Here is a 14,418-nt window from a genome sequence, read left to right as displayed (position 1 = left end):
ATGTAATCATAGGCCAAACCTTTCCCGTTGCCTCATTACTTCAACATTCAGAACAATAAATTTGTTGTTAAATGAGTACTTTTCATGTGTCATTATTGTCCAAATATCATTGTCCCATCACTGAACAAAAGGAACAAAACACTGCAGGTGTTATCGGGACCATGTGAATGCTGACTAATAGATACCTTTATTAAAACATGCGCAGGTGCCCAGTCCAACACCTGCCTATTCAACAATCACACACTTCTTCATTAAATCCCTTTTTCTGCCCCCCTTTCCCCTGTCAGTCATATCTCAGCTTGGCAATAACTCAACAGAGGACATGAGGGATAGCAGCACCACGCCGGCCCTTTTCAATTAGTTTGTGAGATGAAAAAACTATATAATCCTCATCCTTCATGCCAGGATGCTTTCACAGATTATAAATAGTGTGTATTAATCATAGAATTTATGAACACGAAGCATGCATATCACTGCCAGTCACTTGTGTGTGTGTGCGTAATGTACTGTTCATGCAGCAGCTATACAATTACGGATTGAACTCGGCGCTTACATTATTGCTCTCACTCCTGTCTTTTATTCCAAACAATAAGTGCAAAATAATGTACAGGTATGTGTAATATAGGATCTGAAATTACATAAGTAAAATTTAAGTAGTGGTAGATAGATAAAAAGATGAGTTTAATATGTTCCATGACCACGTTCTGAACTCAAACCGTACATTTGATGATTTGAATTGATGAGGTGTCATTCCAACGCTTGCAAACGCAGCAGGCCAAGTCATTTTGTTTTTATTTAAATATTTACTAAAACAGGCAATTTATGGGTTTAATGGGGACAATCCATTTTCAAGAATTGTCAATAATTAATTAAGAGAAATGGTGTGACAACTCGACGCTCTTTGGACTGCAAGTTAATGGGCCAGGTGGATGTGTGAAAACAGCACAGTAGTGAAGACAGTTTAATTAATTAGCATGCACACACATTTCTGCTATCCTGTTCCTTCTCTGTCAAAAAATGAGGACAGCATAACGTGAGGAGTATTTTCAAAAAGTGGGTAGGAACGGGCCACATTTACTCCGTTACATTTACTCAAGCAACATTTTGGATGTTTTACCTGCCAAAGTAGTTTCACTGTAGCATAATTTTTACTTTTAGTCTATTTATTTTAGGAAACTGTATTTTTACTCAGTTACAATAATCTACATGCCGTTCGCTACTTTCATTTGTCAATAATTGCATACATGATCTATTTTTAGCAGTAACTCCAATCCACGGTGATTACCGCAGTGATGCTTGACTCAACTTCACCAATCAAATGACAAGAAACTCACATGCACGCACACAAAGTCTTCTATTGGGCTTAACAGCCCAGTCGAAGCGAGTTGTGACTGCTGATCAGGACTCATCTTTACTTTACAGACCACAAACAACAGCAGCTTTCATATGGAGCGTAAATTTGTCAATGCCCGAATTTGGATATTTCAGCCCACTCTACTTCTAACTTGAGAAAACATCTCAAAGTAAGTTGGAGATGTTTTTGCTACTCGCATTAAACATGTTTGAAGATGATTGGTTCCTTCTGAACACAGCCACATGCCAGTTACAAAAGTGTGCTTCCTTACACAACCAGAATTATTTTGGGACATTTCAATTTTATTTAACCATGTACAAGACCTTTTGCATTGTGACTTGGTCAAGAAACCAGAAAACAATACTCCACAATTAAATGCAGTGAATCTCGGCCTTAGATGTCATGGATGGTGTTTAAAATACATTTTTTGGTATTTTAAATATCATCACATGAACAAAAACACAACTTCCAAGTATATATTTAAGCAGTCTCTCCCATGTTCGTTGGATCTAGCCACAGGAATAACAAACGTGTTGGCATTTTCAACTAGATTTATAAACATTCACACGTGGGGCTGATTTCACCTCTGTTGGCAACTTATTCCATTTGTGCGCAGCATAATAGCTAAATGCTGCTTCACCGTGTTTGATTTGGACTCTGTGCTCCAGTATTTGACCTGAGCCTGTCGATTTCAGAGCTCTGCTGGGTTTGTATCCCGTCAGCATTTCTTTCATGTATTTAGGACCTAAATCATTTATTGATTTATAGACCAGTAGCAGAACTTGAAAATTATATTCTAAAGCTGACTGGAAACCAGTGTAGGGACTTTAAAATTCGAGTTATATGTTCGACCTCTTTGTTCTGGTCAAAACCAGAGTGGCAGTATTCTGAATCAGCTGCACCTATTTAATGTTCTTTTTGGGAGTCCAGTCAGAAGACCATTACAGTAGTCAAGTCTACTTGAGATAAAAGCATGGATGAGCTTTACCTGGTCTGCTTGACACAAGCCTTCACGCTAGATATGGTCTTCAGACAGTAAAAGGCAGTTTTTGTGATTGATTTGATAGGACTATTGAAAGTCTGGTCAGAATCAGAACACCAAGGTTTCAGACTTGGTCTTTGGTTTTTTAAAGACAGTGAGTCCAGGTCTTTACAAACAGCAATTCTGTTTTATTTATTGGCAAAAACAATTCTCTGTTTTGTCGTGGTTTAGTTGAAGAAAATTTTGGCTCATCCAGTTATTTATTGGCTTTAGATAAAGCAAAATTGCAGCAACATATAATACATCGTGAAATTTATCTGACTTTTTTTTATGAAATAAAAAAAAATAGATCTATAGTTCTTTGCTAATTCATTAACAACCTTCAAACCACCAGAAAACTCTTCAAGCTCAGTAAAGCACTTGTAGCTGCTCTTTGCATGGATCAGTAAATGACCTAACTTTGAGCATATAAGCGGTGTTGATTTCTCAAGTGCATTTGTACATTTGTCTGCCCGTAAATCTTCAAGTCAGTAGTTCTACATAAGATTTGTACTACCAAAGAAATGAGTCTGGTCTGCGATTAAAAATATTGAAAATTAGAACATATAAAAATCTAACAAAAAGTAAGTTTTTAGTACTTAAGAATACAGCCATAGCCGCCCCATTCCCCACACTACTATCTGAGAGACTGTCAATGTAGCTCGTGGGTGCTGCAGTTTTGGTTAGCAACTATGTTAAAAGAGCTTCTTTAAATAATAGTGCCTACAGCCTGATGTCATTACATTTATTTTCCTGAGAGGAATTATTAATTATATCTATTTGAGAGAGGCATTTGTTGGAGTAGACAATGGATACAGCATGCATTTGAGAAAATTAGGTTTGTTACATGTTTATTACATATTCCACATAGCCCAAGGGTTGAAATGATTGTTTGAGCGCATGTTAATGGTTCGTCTCATACGTCTGGAGAGGAATCTAAACCAACTGACGTCTTTGAAGTACGGCCTGATACGATACAGTCACTGTCGTGTGGAGAGCAGTGCCAAATACAGATATAAGAGATACAAATAAAGATTACCTGGTCAAGGTTTTTGGTTCACTGGAGTAATTTTATGGGTGATTACCTCAACCATCCTTTACTTAAAATATCATTAGTTTAGTCATGTGACATTGGGCTTCTGTTGGTGTAAATATTCTTGCATTGTCGGGGACTAATTCTAAAAGTGTAGTTGTGGTATACAGTATGTGTTCTCTCTAGTGGTGTACAAAAATAGATATAAAGAGTTTGTTTTCAAAACGCGACATAGGCATTTTTTCAGATTTACGAAACTCGCGCCAAAATTATCCAGCTCCGAATGGTAGTTATCGGGATACTCTGATTTTTGTTAAAAGTGCGAAATATCGTTCTATATCAGCCAAGGAAGATCGCGTTTTATTTCAAAATGCGACATATCGAGATCTTATTTAGAGCAAAATGCGACATAATTTCGTTCAATCAGCGTGCGCTGCTGAAGCAAGCAGCATCCAATCAGAATTCGTCTCGAGGGAAGTCCCGGTATCTTCCACATCATCATCCAAAATGGCTGCGCCCACGTTTGAGAGAGATGCTAATGCCGAGTTTGATTTTACAGCTATAAATGAAATCAAAAGAAAGCAGACTCAATGAGTCAGATTTCAAACAGTGAATTTGTGAGTTTGAAACTGATTTCATTTTGGAGATGTGTGTATGAGATCGACTACCTATTTTTTTTCTGCTGGTATCCCTCGCAACCCATATTAACCTCGGTAGACTGGTTTGAAGCAGTTTACTTTCTTAATGATCTCACATCAACTTATAAACAAAATTATTCAACTGAGTGACACAATGCCTGCAGATGTCGGATTGCAGAATCGCATACAGATACACAAAATTTCAATGATTGTAAACTCAGCCTTTCCAAGACCTCATACTGAACAAACAAACAGTTTCTAAATAACTGAAAAACACCTTTTTAAAAGAAATTCCCATTTTTTCATCTCCTTTTTCAACATCTGACATTAGTGAGCTATTTGTGAAAAATGTGACTGGTGACTGACCCTTATTTCTGATACCTAACTCTTTAAATGTGGTGGTCATGGTCTTAAATATGATTTTAAAATGCTTGAAATGTTGAAAGGCAAATAGTTTTCATGATTGCCTATCAAAACCAACTGATTTAAAAAAAAAAAAAATACAGCTGCTCCTGAAGGTTTAAGTCGAAATTTGGATATGTCTCACTTTGCCAAGAATAGAATGTTTGGATATGTCTCATTTTGGAGAAAAAATAAAATTTGTCATCAAAAAAAACTCGGTGAATATTAAAGCCAATATTTTTTTGTAGTATGGTGTTTAGTTACTTTTTAGCATCTCTTTCCATCCCCCAATAGTCAGAAACATAAATTGAGTTTATTGTTTTCACTTCAATACCAAGCCCTTTTCTCAAAATGAAAAAAAAAGGATATGTCTCATTTTGAAAACAAACTCTTCATATATATATATACATATATATATATATATATATATACATATATACACATACACATATATATACACATACATATATATACACATACATATCCATATATATACACATACATATACTTATATATATATAATATATATATATATAAAATCAAAGTATAGTTGAGATGTATTAAACTTTTAAACCCAATACATTTGTATTTCATAATGAAGTTTATTCATGTATTTATTTTGTTCAGAGACAATTTTCTTTAACTTTTACGTGCAATGTTTTAATTGATCATTAACTTCTTTTTCCAATAGTAGGTAGAGTGCTAATGTTCAATAACTGATTAATCATGTTACAACAGCTTACAGTAACATTAAATATATTGTAACAATAATGATAATACATATTGTGTTGGAATTTGCAGTATATTGCATCTAAAGTTTTTTAAACAAAACTACGACAATATTTTATTTGTTGGACATGCTGGTGGTAGTTTTAGGAAGTAAAGTTTTTAGGTGTAAAAAATTAAAAAAAAAACTGTTGGAGGTGAAGGTGGTGGATGACTGTTTTAGCTTATCTCCCTCACATTGCAGAGGACTCGGGTTCAAAACCTGGGCTCGCCTGTGTGGAGTTTGCATGTTCTCCCAGTGCCTTCGTGGCTTTTCACCGTGTACTTCGGTTTCCTCATACATCCTAAACACATGATAGGTTAATTGAAAACTAAACTCCCCTTAAGTGTGAATGTGAATGATTGATTGTTTATCTATGCCCTGTGATTGGCTGACGACGACTTCAAGGTCTACGCTACTTCTGGCTCAAAGTCATCTGGGATAGACTCCAGCACGCCCACAACCCGAGCCACAAAAATGAATGGTTTTCAAACTGGGGGGCGTGGCCACTTTGTGACGGGAGGCGCAGGGCCACCATGAACACGTTTCATTATTAAGATGTACTCTGCAGAGGGACATAATTTTACTACCGAGAACACGAGCCCGGCCTCTTAAGTGACGTGAAATTCATTGATGAAAGACAAATTTGAGCAGAAAAAGAAATATTACATTTCTTTTTATTTTTGGTGGCTTGACTACCTTGCCAGTGTAATTTAAAAACAAACTCAGTGAAGCTGTCGATATCTGCCTTGTGACTGACTGGCGACCAGATCAGGCTGTTTTGCCCATTGTGAGGATAAGCGGCTTGGAAAAAAAAGACACGGATACTGCTTATTGATTGTTCCAAACTAGGCACATGTGTATTTACATATACATATATATATATATATATATATATATATATATATATATATGTGTGTGTGTGTGTGTGTGTGTCTGTGTGTGTGTGTGTGTGGAGAGAGTGCTGAAAATAATTTCATCTCCAAAAGACGGGAATTGCAAAAAATTGTGGGAACCACAGATGTAAGGGATTACCTTGCCCCGTTTATTATGGTTTTACCGCCCCCATGTGTCAGAAATTGCACAATACGTGAATAAACACTGACAACGCCATCGCAACGTCATAGTGAATCCATGACACCTTTGCATTCTTTAATGGCTGCTTTAGTCTTTTTTTTTTTTTAACACTTGGTGGCAGCAGATACCCAAAATAGATAATAATAAATCATAATACGAAGAAGCAGCATGGAAAATAGATGGATGGGTGGATGGATGTTTACACACCTTTTATATAAAGAATATTTTGGAAAAATTCCTTGACTGTGTACAATTCAAGACCTTACATTAAAAATATATTGTGAAAATAGAATTAAATTGGACAAGAAATTATTGACGTGAATACAGTGTCAGAACGGGGAATATGCATTTTGTTTGTTGTCCAGGCTATAAGAGAAGCAAAGTGTCATTGTAAAACAAAATACTACAGATAATATATTATTTTATATATATCCATCCATCTTCTGAGGAGCTTAACGTCACAAGGGTTGTGGAAGTACGAGAGCCAATCATCGAGCAGGACGCAGGACACACCCTGAACTGGTTGCCAGCCAATCACAGGGCACATGGAGACACAACAGTCACACTCACAATCTCACCTAGGAGCAATTTAGTGTCTCCTACTAATGGCTGTTTTTGAGATATGGGAGGAAACTGGAATGCCCGGAGAAAACCCATGCAGGCATTGGGAGAACATAAAAACTCCGCACAGGCGTTGCCAGGATTTGAACCCCGGTCCTCAGAACTGTGATGCAGATACTAACTGCCCCGCCTTATAGCAATCCGTACTATAATTTTTTTTTTAAATTACATACCAAGAAAAATGTCAATCTAACAATGAAAAAAGTAGCCTGGAAAAACTACATTATAGCAGAAGAAAAGTATATTCACATAATTTTGAGGGGAAAAATAATTCCACAATAGAAAAGTTGCAAAATTATACAAACCCCCATTCCAATGAAGTTAGGACATTGCGTAAAACATGAATTAAAAGCATGATAAAATCATTAGAAATTTCTATTTGACCTATATTCAAATGAATACACAGCAAAGAAACAATGTTCAAACGAATACAATTTGTTGTTGTTGTTGCAATATTCATTCATTTTGAATTTGATTCCTGTGACATGTTCCCAAAAAATTGGGCCGGGGGCAGTTTACCACTCTGGGGTGGCGGATGTGTGTGGGTGTTTCAGGCATCAAATTCAAAATAGAACATTTGCAATCAAAATAAAATCACTTTGAACATTAGCTTTTCTTTGTAATTAGATTGAAAAGGAGAAAAGACTGAAAGAGATTGAACAGCATTTGCAAGTCATCAAATGTTTTTGTTTGTCTAAAAATGAGTTAATTTTTTGTGTTGTCATGCGGCTCAGTCATCGCAATGACACTTGCAAAACACATAAATCCTAGTACTGTACAAGTGCTTGTGGATGCCTGTTAGGGCATGAGTGGACACCATTACATAATTAACGTGCATATGGATGAGCTCAAGTGTGTGTAGTTGTATCTGACATTAGAGTCCAGATGTGTATCAACGTCAGCACTCCACAAAAACTGTTTGTGTCTCTCACACTCTCTCTGCACATTAATTCTCACAACAGTGACTATGTGACAACACACAAGCAAATCTAATACATGCACCCAGTCCTGAAGTGAGAAGAGTACCGCCATGGGTGAACTTTGGCAAACACAGTAAATCGGCTCTTTACACAAAATTGTCCGTGTAGCAGAAGAGCAGCTCAGGGTTTTCCTTTTATTTTTTAATTTTTTAAAAAATTGGAATGCAAAAAAAAAGAAAAAAAAGGCTCACACTATATATATGTCAAAGGATATGCCGATAGTGCATATGTGCCAAAAACCTATTGCCTGGGGCTCTAATACTTCCGGGGGCCTGCAATATCTCTATAAAAACTGATTAATCATGTAGAGTTTTCTTTTTTGGATTTTTTAGTTTAAATTTACACATTGATAAACATGTCCAAATGCTTAATCCATCATGTTAGAATCAACTGCTTCCACTTCCTTTCTCGTGCAATGGGGTACGCCATCTTATTACAGTGGATTTACAGATTTAATTCAGGGGAGGCAGCAAAAAAAAAAAAAAAAAACCCGAACCTGTTAGTGTAGTTTTGAGGAAAATGAAGTTGAATTATCTGAGTGGAGTGGAGAAAAAGAGAAGGCAAGAGGAACAGTGAAAACTACAAAAAGGTGTCATCCTTTTTCTCGGTGACCCCAAATGCACACCAGCAAGAACACGACGATTTTACCAGTACCATTTGCACCTCTATCAATGTCAGTCAAGACGGATGCAATCAAGATTAAGTGGAGGGACACAGCTAATGCTTTTCATCAAAATCTGAGTATTAAAGTGTTTGAAATAGTAAACTATATTAAATTTTGAATAGGTTTTTTTTTTAATCAATTACACAAACATAGATTATTCACTTGTTAGAGAAAAATCCTGAAGAAGAATTTGTGCTGAGGTAAAAATAAAACTTCCCAGTGTAGCACATGGATGTGGAGGGCCTCATGACCAGATTTGCCTCAGGCCCCCTAATGACTAACTGAAGATGCTCTGCTGAAGTTCACAGTAGTTATCTAAAGACGGGCATTTCTGGCAATTAGTCATGTCATTTAGGTGGGAGACGGCGAGTCAGTCGAAGTCATATATTTAAAAGAATATTGTTAAGATGTTACAAAGACATTTTTTTTTGTCAAAGGTGTATTTTTTGTTTTACATTAAGGAAAATGTTTGGCTTTATGAAAGAAAATGAAGTCATAGTGAATAATTTGTCTTTTTTTACACATTACGTACCATATTGCCCATCCATTTTTGTGAGCCGCTTATCCTAGTAAGGGTTGCAGGAGTGCTGGAGCCAGCTATCTTTGGGCAGGATGCAAGTACAGCACACCCTGTACTAGTTGCCAATTGAAGGGCACATAGAAACAAACAACTATTCACGCAGGCATTCACACCGACAGGCAATGTACAGTCCTCAATTAATTGATGTTTTTGAGACAAGGGAGAAAAACGGAGTGCCTGGAGAAAACCCATGCAGAAACAGGGACAACATGGGAACTACACATAACCGGGGCTTGGATTTGAACCTCAGATTTGCCCTCAAAACCAGACGCAGGCAGACGCTCTGACCAGTCATCCATCGTGCCGCCTTTAAGTACCTTATAAATTTGACTAACAATTAAATAGTCACTGTTTTGTCTCCTCAATGTGTTTAGTTTAGCACGTCTTACCAGCCTAACCTCATTCATTTCATGCGTCATATTGAGTGATAAACAACTGAAAAGAAATCCAAGCTGTTTCTAAAGTTTTGGCTTCCTTATTCAGGGTGTCAACAGTAGCAAAAATTTCAAAAGATGACAACAACCCTCCGTATTTTCTCTGTCAAACACAGCAAGAAAGAGCCACAACATATATTAGCTGATTTGCACCACCGTGTCTTTATTTGAATTCATGAAGAAACACAAGCAGAAAGTCAGTGGGAGGAAGAGTGTGTGAGATACGGAGAACATGTGAAAAAACGCAACTCTGCCATCTTAGATGCGCTCCTGTGTCTCCCCTGACCTGGAAACTAATGCGTTCATACGGCCATGATGCCTTCTGCTACGCTACTGCCGGAGGTGCAGTGAAAATTTCTTGCATGGGACGATGAATAATACATGGGTTCCATAGATTAGAGAAGCACAAAATATTTTGATGTACAACCTGCATAATTTCCGTGTGCTGAGGAATAGTACAGGCCCACAGTAGAAAGAGTAGGAAAAGATAAATAGAAGATAGGAAATTTGATATAAGGAAAAAATCTTTTTTTTTGTTAAAAAAAAAAATCTTTTTTTTTTTCTTGTACGATTGCTGAGATTTTTCTCTATATAATGGAGGCTATTTTTTGGCGGATGACTTTTTTTCTTAAAAACATTTTCTACCATAACATTATGTCTTATATGGTAAAATTACATCTATTCCACAAAAGATTCCAGTGTTTTCTAGTATAAAAATATAATTTTATGGGAAAATACAACTTTATTCCTATAGAATAATTTCATTCTAAGTATTTCAAACAGAAGATTTTTTTTTTTTCCCCCACTTGACTTGAGTTTATTATTACACTAAGATGGACTTTTTCTTGAAAAATCCAACATCTCCCAAAACAAATTTAGTAAGAATGTGGCTTCTTGAAATAAATGTTTTATTCTTGTTATTTTCACATCTTTTATCCTGAATTCACATTTGGGTTGTGGTACCCTAATCACATCTTGCATTGCATAACTACATCTTCATTCTCCAACAAAATATTTCTTTTAAAGTTTTAATTTGTGCCTGTCAATTTAACAACATATTGTATTAACACACAGTAAACACCAATAAGAATGAACACAGTAATCATCAAGTTGACTATCTTTTGTTAAATTAATTTTAGTTGCTATACATGAAATGTTTGCAAGGTGACCTGAAATTGAAAAGAAACATCGTGTGCTCTGCAGTTTCGTTGCACACTGAATAAAACACTAATGTGGATTATATTTGGAGGGCATTATGAGTCATCAGCTGCCTCTTACCTTTCCCACCTATGATTCAAATAACATTGGTCAAATCACTGCATATTTTGCCCCAAATCCACCATGCCACGGCCGCCACCCTGCAGCCTTTTTGTTCGGAAACAATTTTTTTTCATAAAATGGAATTGCTGCGAGACGGTGGGCCGGCGTGCAGAAGATTTCCCTATGATATCTTTTCAGTCGATTTACAGGTGTTGACTATCATTCAATTTTGGCATATTGCTTGTCTCCGCTGGCCAAAGGCACAAACTAAAAGCAAACTGCACACTCCCAAAAGCCAAATACTACAGAAGTTCCCTGCTGAGCAAGTAAACAACATCCTTTTCCCTTGCACCGCTAACTGCGCCGCACTGGGATCTAATGTCACACATTGGGACTGTAACTAAAACCCATGTTGTATTCTGTTTTTATTACATTTCACATTATTTTCCTTTCTTTTTTTTTCTTTTTTTTTGCCTTAGAAGAGAACCAAAATTGAGGTTAGGGCAAACTTGTGAATTTTCTGCCTTTGTTTATAGTATCACACCCAAAACAGAAGGGGGACTTCACCTGTGTGAAAGGATATTCTGCAATAGTACGTCACAAAGAGTGAAGTTTAACACCTGACCAAGCAATTTTCAGCCTTAGGAGGTAAAGTGTGAGAACAAGAACAAAGGCAGGATGACAATTGGGTATAATGGCACTCCAAGATGCCATCACAGTGACATACTATAAGTATATAAGTTGCATGTTGAAGTGCCATGGCCCAGAAAACACTGCCTCAGGTCAGAACTGTACGGCGGAAGCATGCCACCCATGTGGTCCTAAAGGGTATTCCTGAACGCATTCGTCGGCAGCGTCCCATTTTTGGGACATCATGATTTTCATGCATTTTATATCCTTCAGTATATCAAAATATTTAAGTGTTTTAATCTGAAGCCATAATTTGGTATCAGGAGAGGATAACTCATCAGTCAAAATTAGCACAGAGTTATTTCCCTTTCCTTCCTGACCCAACATGGCTGCCTCAAGTACCCATGGAGTGTTTTCCAAGAGAAGAAAGGGAGAAAGGTCAGTATGCAACCACGTTTGTCTTCAAAATGCAAATCCATCAATATTATTAATGCGTAAGTGTCGCTCTAGAATAAGTATTAATTAATAAACATGTCCCGAGTATGTACCACTTCACAGAAGTGATAACATACTCATCCCAGTTTTGGGACGCTGCCCGCGAGAGGGTACATCTTTTTTGGCATTTGTTTGATGCGTTAAACAAAAAAGAAGTGTTATTTCATTGATTGTGGCCCGTTAGGAGACTTTTATCTCGATGAGGCCAAAAATTGCCACCCTGCCCATGAATGGGTTAATTCAGAGGTCAAGTATGATAAGGGTGCTAAAACCTTCAACTCATTTTTTCCTGTCGAGCAATGTTCCACCTAAGGAGGTGGTACAGTAAAGTATAAGAGTTGAATGCTAGCACAGGGCAGGGGGGTCAACTACAACCACCTGACCTTGTAATTTTCCGCCTTTGGAGATATAGCATCAGAGCAATTGAGACTGTGGGATGCTGTGACGGCAATAATCTCACCTTTTCTCTTATTAAAAACCCGGGCAGATCATTGCTGAGGTCATCATGGAGGTTCTCCACGGAGGTTCCAATTACACCATCTTGTGTGTCATAGAGGTCAAAGAACCCAGGTGACAGGTGAAGCATGAAGTTTTTTTCTATCGTTAATTTATCCAATTGGTCTAATGGTGGTGGTGACACACAGGATGGCGGAATTGGGAACCTATCCATAGAGCAAAAAGCTACCAGCACTAACTTTGAATGTCATTAGAAGTTTGATGACTTACATTGGCATTGTATACCTGCATTAATGATGAGCCAACATCTGTAGTGAGTACCACGATTACAGGAAAAAAAATACCCAAGTCAGGAGTAATTTGGGAGTAACTTCTGATTTGTTTAACATCAGAGCATGAAGATTGAGAAGACGAAGAAAATAACATACGGGTGTCGACACACAACTGCCACCATTTCCATTTTAAATGCCCAAAAAGCAACACGGTGTGCATTGGACCCTACAGAAACATCATTTGCTTGATTCACTTTTTCACTCATTTCATGAAGAAGCTGTTTGCGAACCGGACTTAATGTTTGTGCGTCTGTGTGTGTGTGTGTGTGTGTGTGTGTGTGTGTGGTGTGTGTGTGTGTGTGCACGCGCGTGACACCCTTGGGGATAATGCTAATTTTGCCATATCCACAGTCAAAACAACAGAGAAAACATCTGCAACTTACCGCAATGTGGTATGCCAGGTTTGAAGCGGGATGAAATATCAAACTTTTGCTTGTCGCAAATGAAGAGCTGCATGACATAACTACTGCTCAGGTTCTACAGTTGTAAACACACCTGCGTGGCTTTTTTTTTTTTTTTTTTTTTTTTTGTCTTCAAAATGAATCATTTGGATTGGCTCGCAAAAACAACGCGTGCGGTCAAGTGACTGCCTTGTGTCATCTGATTGGTGAATTGGAGTCAAATGACACTTTTGACCACGTTTGATTGGCGCAACGGCCGACCTATGCTGGAGTCAAAGATGGAGTCTAAAAATAGACGCTCATACGCATGGATGGATGATTAAAAATGTTGGATGGCATTCCGATCATTGTGACGGTCTAAAAATATGGATCCTTCTTCTTGCCTCGTTTCTAATCATTTGTATAAAATGTGCATCAAATTTCTGAGGATTTTAAACCAGTTATTGTGACCAAAATGGCATTGGCATCTAAATTAAAACTACTGCAATGGGACTACCACAATATAAAAATTAAAATTAAATTTCGTCATCAGACTACATTTTCAGGCAACACTTGCCACATCACTGGTGGCCAGTACTTAATCACTCGAATCAGTTCCTTAAAAAGATTCATTTAGAGACCCATTCATATTTTTATAAATCAATCTACGTGCTTCCTCATCCCGTTCATGCTCACTCAATACATTCATCGAAGTATTATTTGCGTTGCTGTTGTCATGTATTGTAAAGTAGGGAAGTATCCAAGAGATTCAAAAAAAAATATTTTAAAAGCCCCTTGCGTGCAGCAAGTTCAGCGACTGACCATCTGTACACATTCGCTTACGTCCATCTTGGCTCGCACCAAGTTGCCGTGATTTTTCTGGATTCTGTTGCACAGATCTGGCTTTATGCTCACTCAGTTATTGTCATATGATTAATGGAAAGTGTCTGTGTTGAGAAACCCTAAAATTTTTTAATGTCCATCCATTCATTTTCTGAGCTGCCTATCCTCACAAGGCTTGCAGTGGTGCTGGTGCCAGTCAAAGCTATCATCAGGCAGGAGGTGCGGTACACCCTGAACTGCTTGCCAGCCAATCGCAGGCCACATGGAGACAGATATCTGTCGCACCGTCACACCTAAGGCCAATTTAGAGTCTCCAATTACTTGTACAACCCCCAATTCCATTGTAGTGGCCTCAGTTCTCCAACACAATCCGTTCCAGAAGGCCCGTTGAAAACTGAACAACGTCATTGAAATTTTGCAGTGCTCTGCAACATTCTGCTTTGTTAGGTTGA

General features: G+C 37.6%; 1 protein-coding gene across 2 annotated transcripts in view; it reads right to left on the bottom strand.

The window, feature by feature from the left end:
- cadm1b (cell adhesion molecule 1b) overlaps positions 1-13,472 on the bottom strand; it is a 264,360-nt gene extending 250,888 nt beyond the window's left edge. For both annotated transcript variants that reach the window (XM_061827075.1, XM_061827076.1), the window contains exon 1: positions 13,127-13,472. The gene's annotated coding sequence lies outside the window, so the exon portion shown is untranslated. The remainder of the gene's footprint in view (positions 1-13,126) is intronic.
- Positions 13,473-14,418: the final 946 nt, after the last annotated feature.

This window comes from Syngnathoides biaculeatus, chromosome 8, assembly GCF_019802595.1.
Source record: "Syngnathoides biaculeatus isolate LvHL_M chromosome 8, ASM1980259v1, whole genome shotgun sequence".
NCBI lineage: Eukaryota > Metazoa > Chordata > Actinopteri > Syngnathiformes > Syngnathidae > Syngnathoides > Syngnathoides biaculeatus.
Note: the sequence above shows the minus strand (reverse complement) of the source record. Positions and strands in the feature narration are given on the sequence as shown.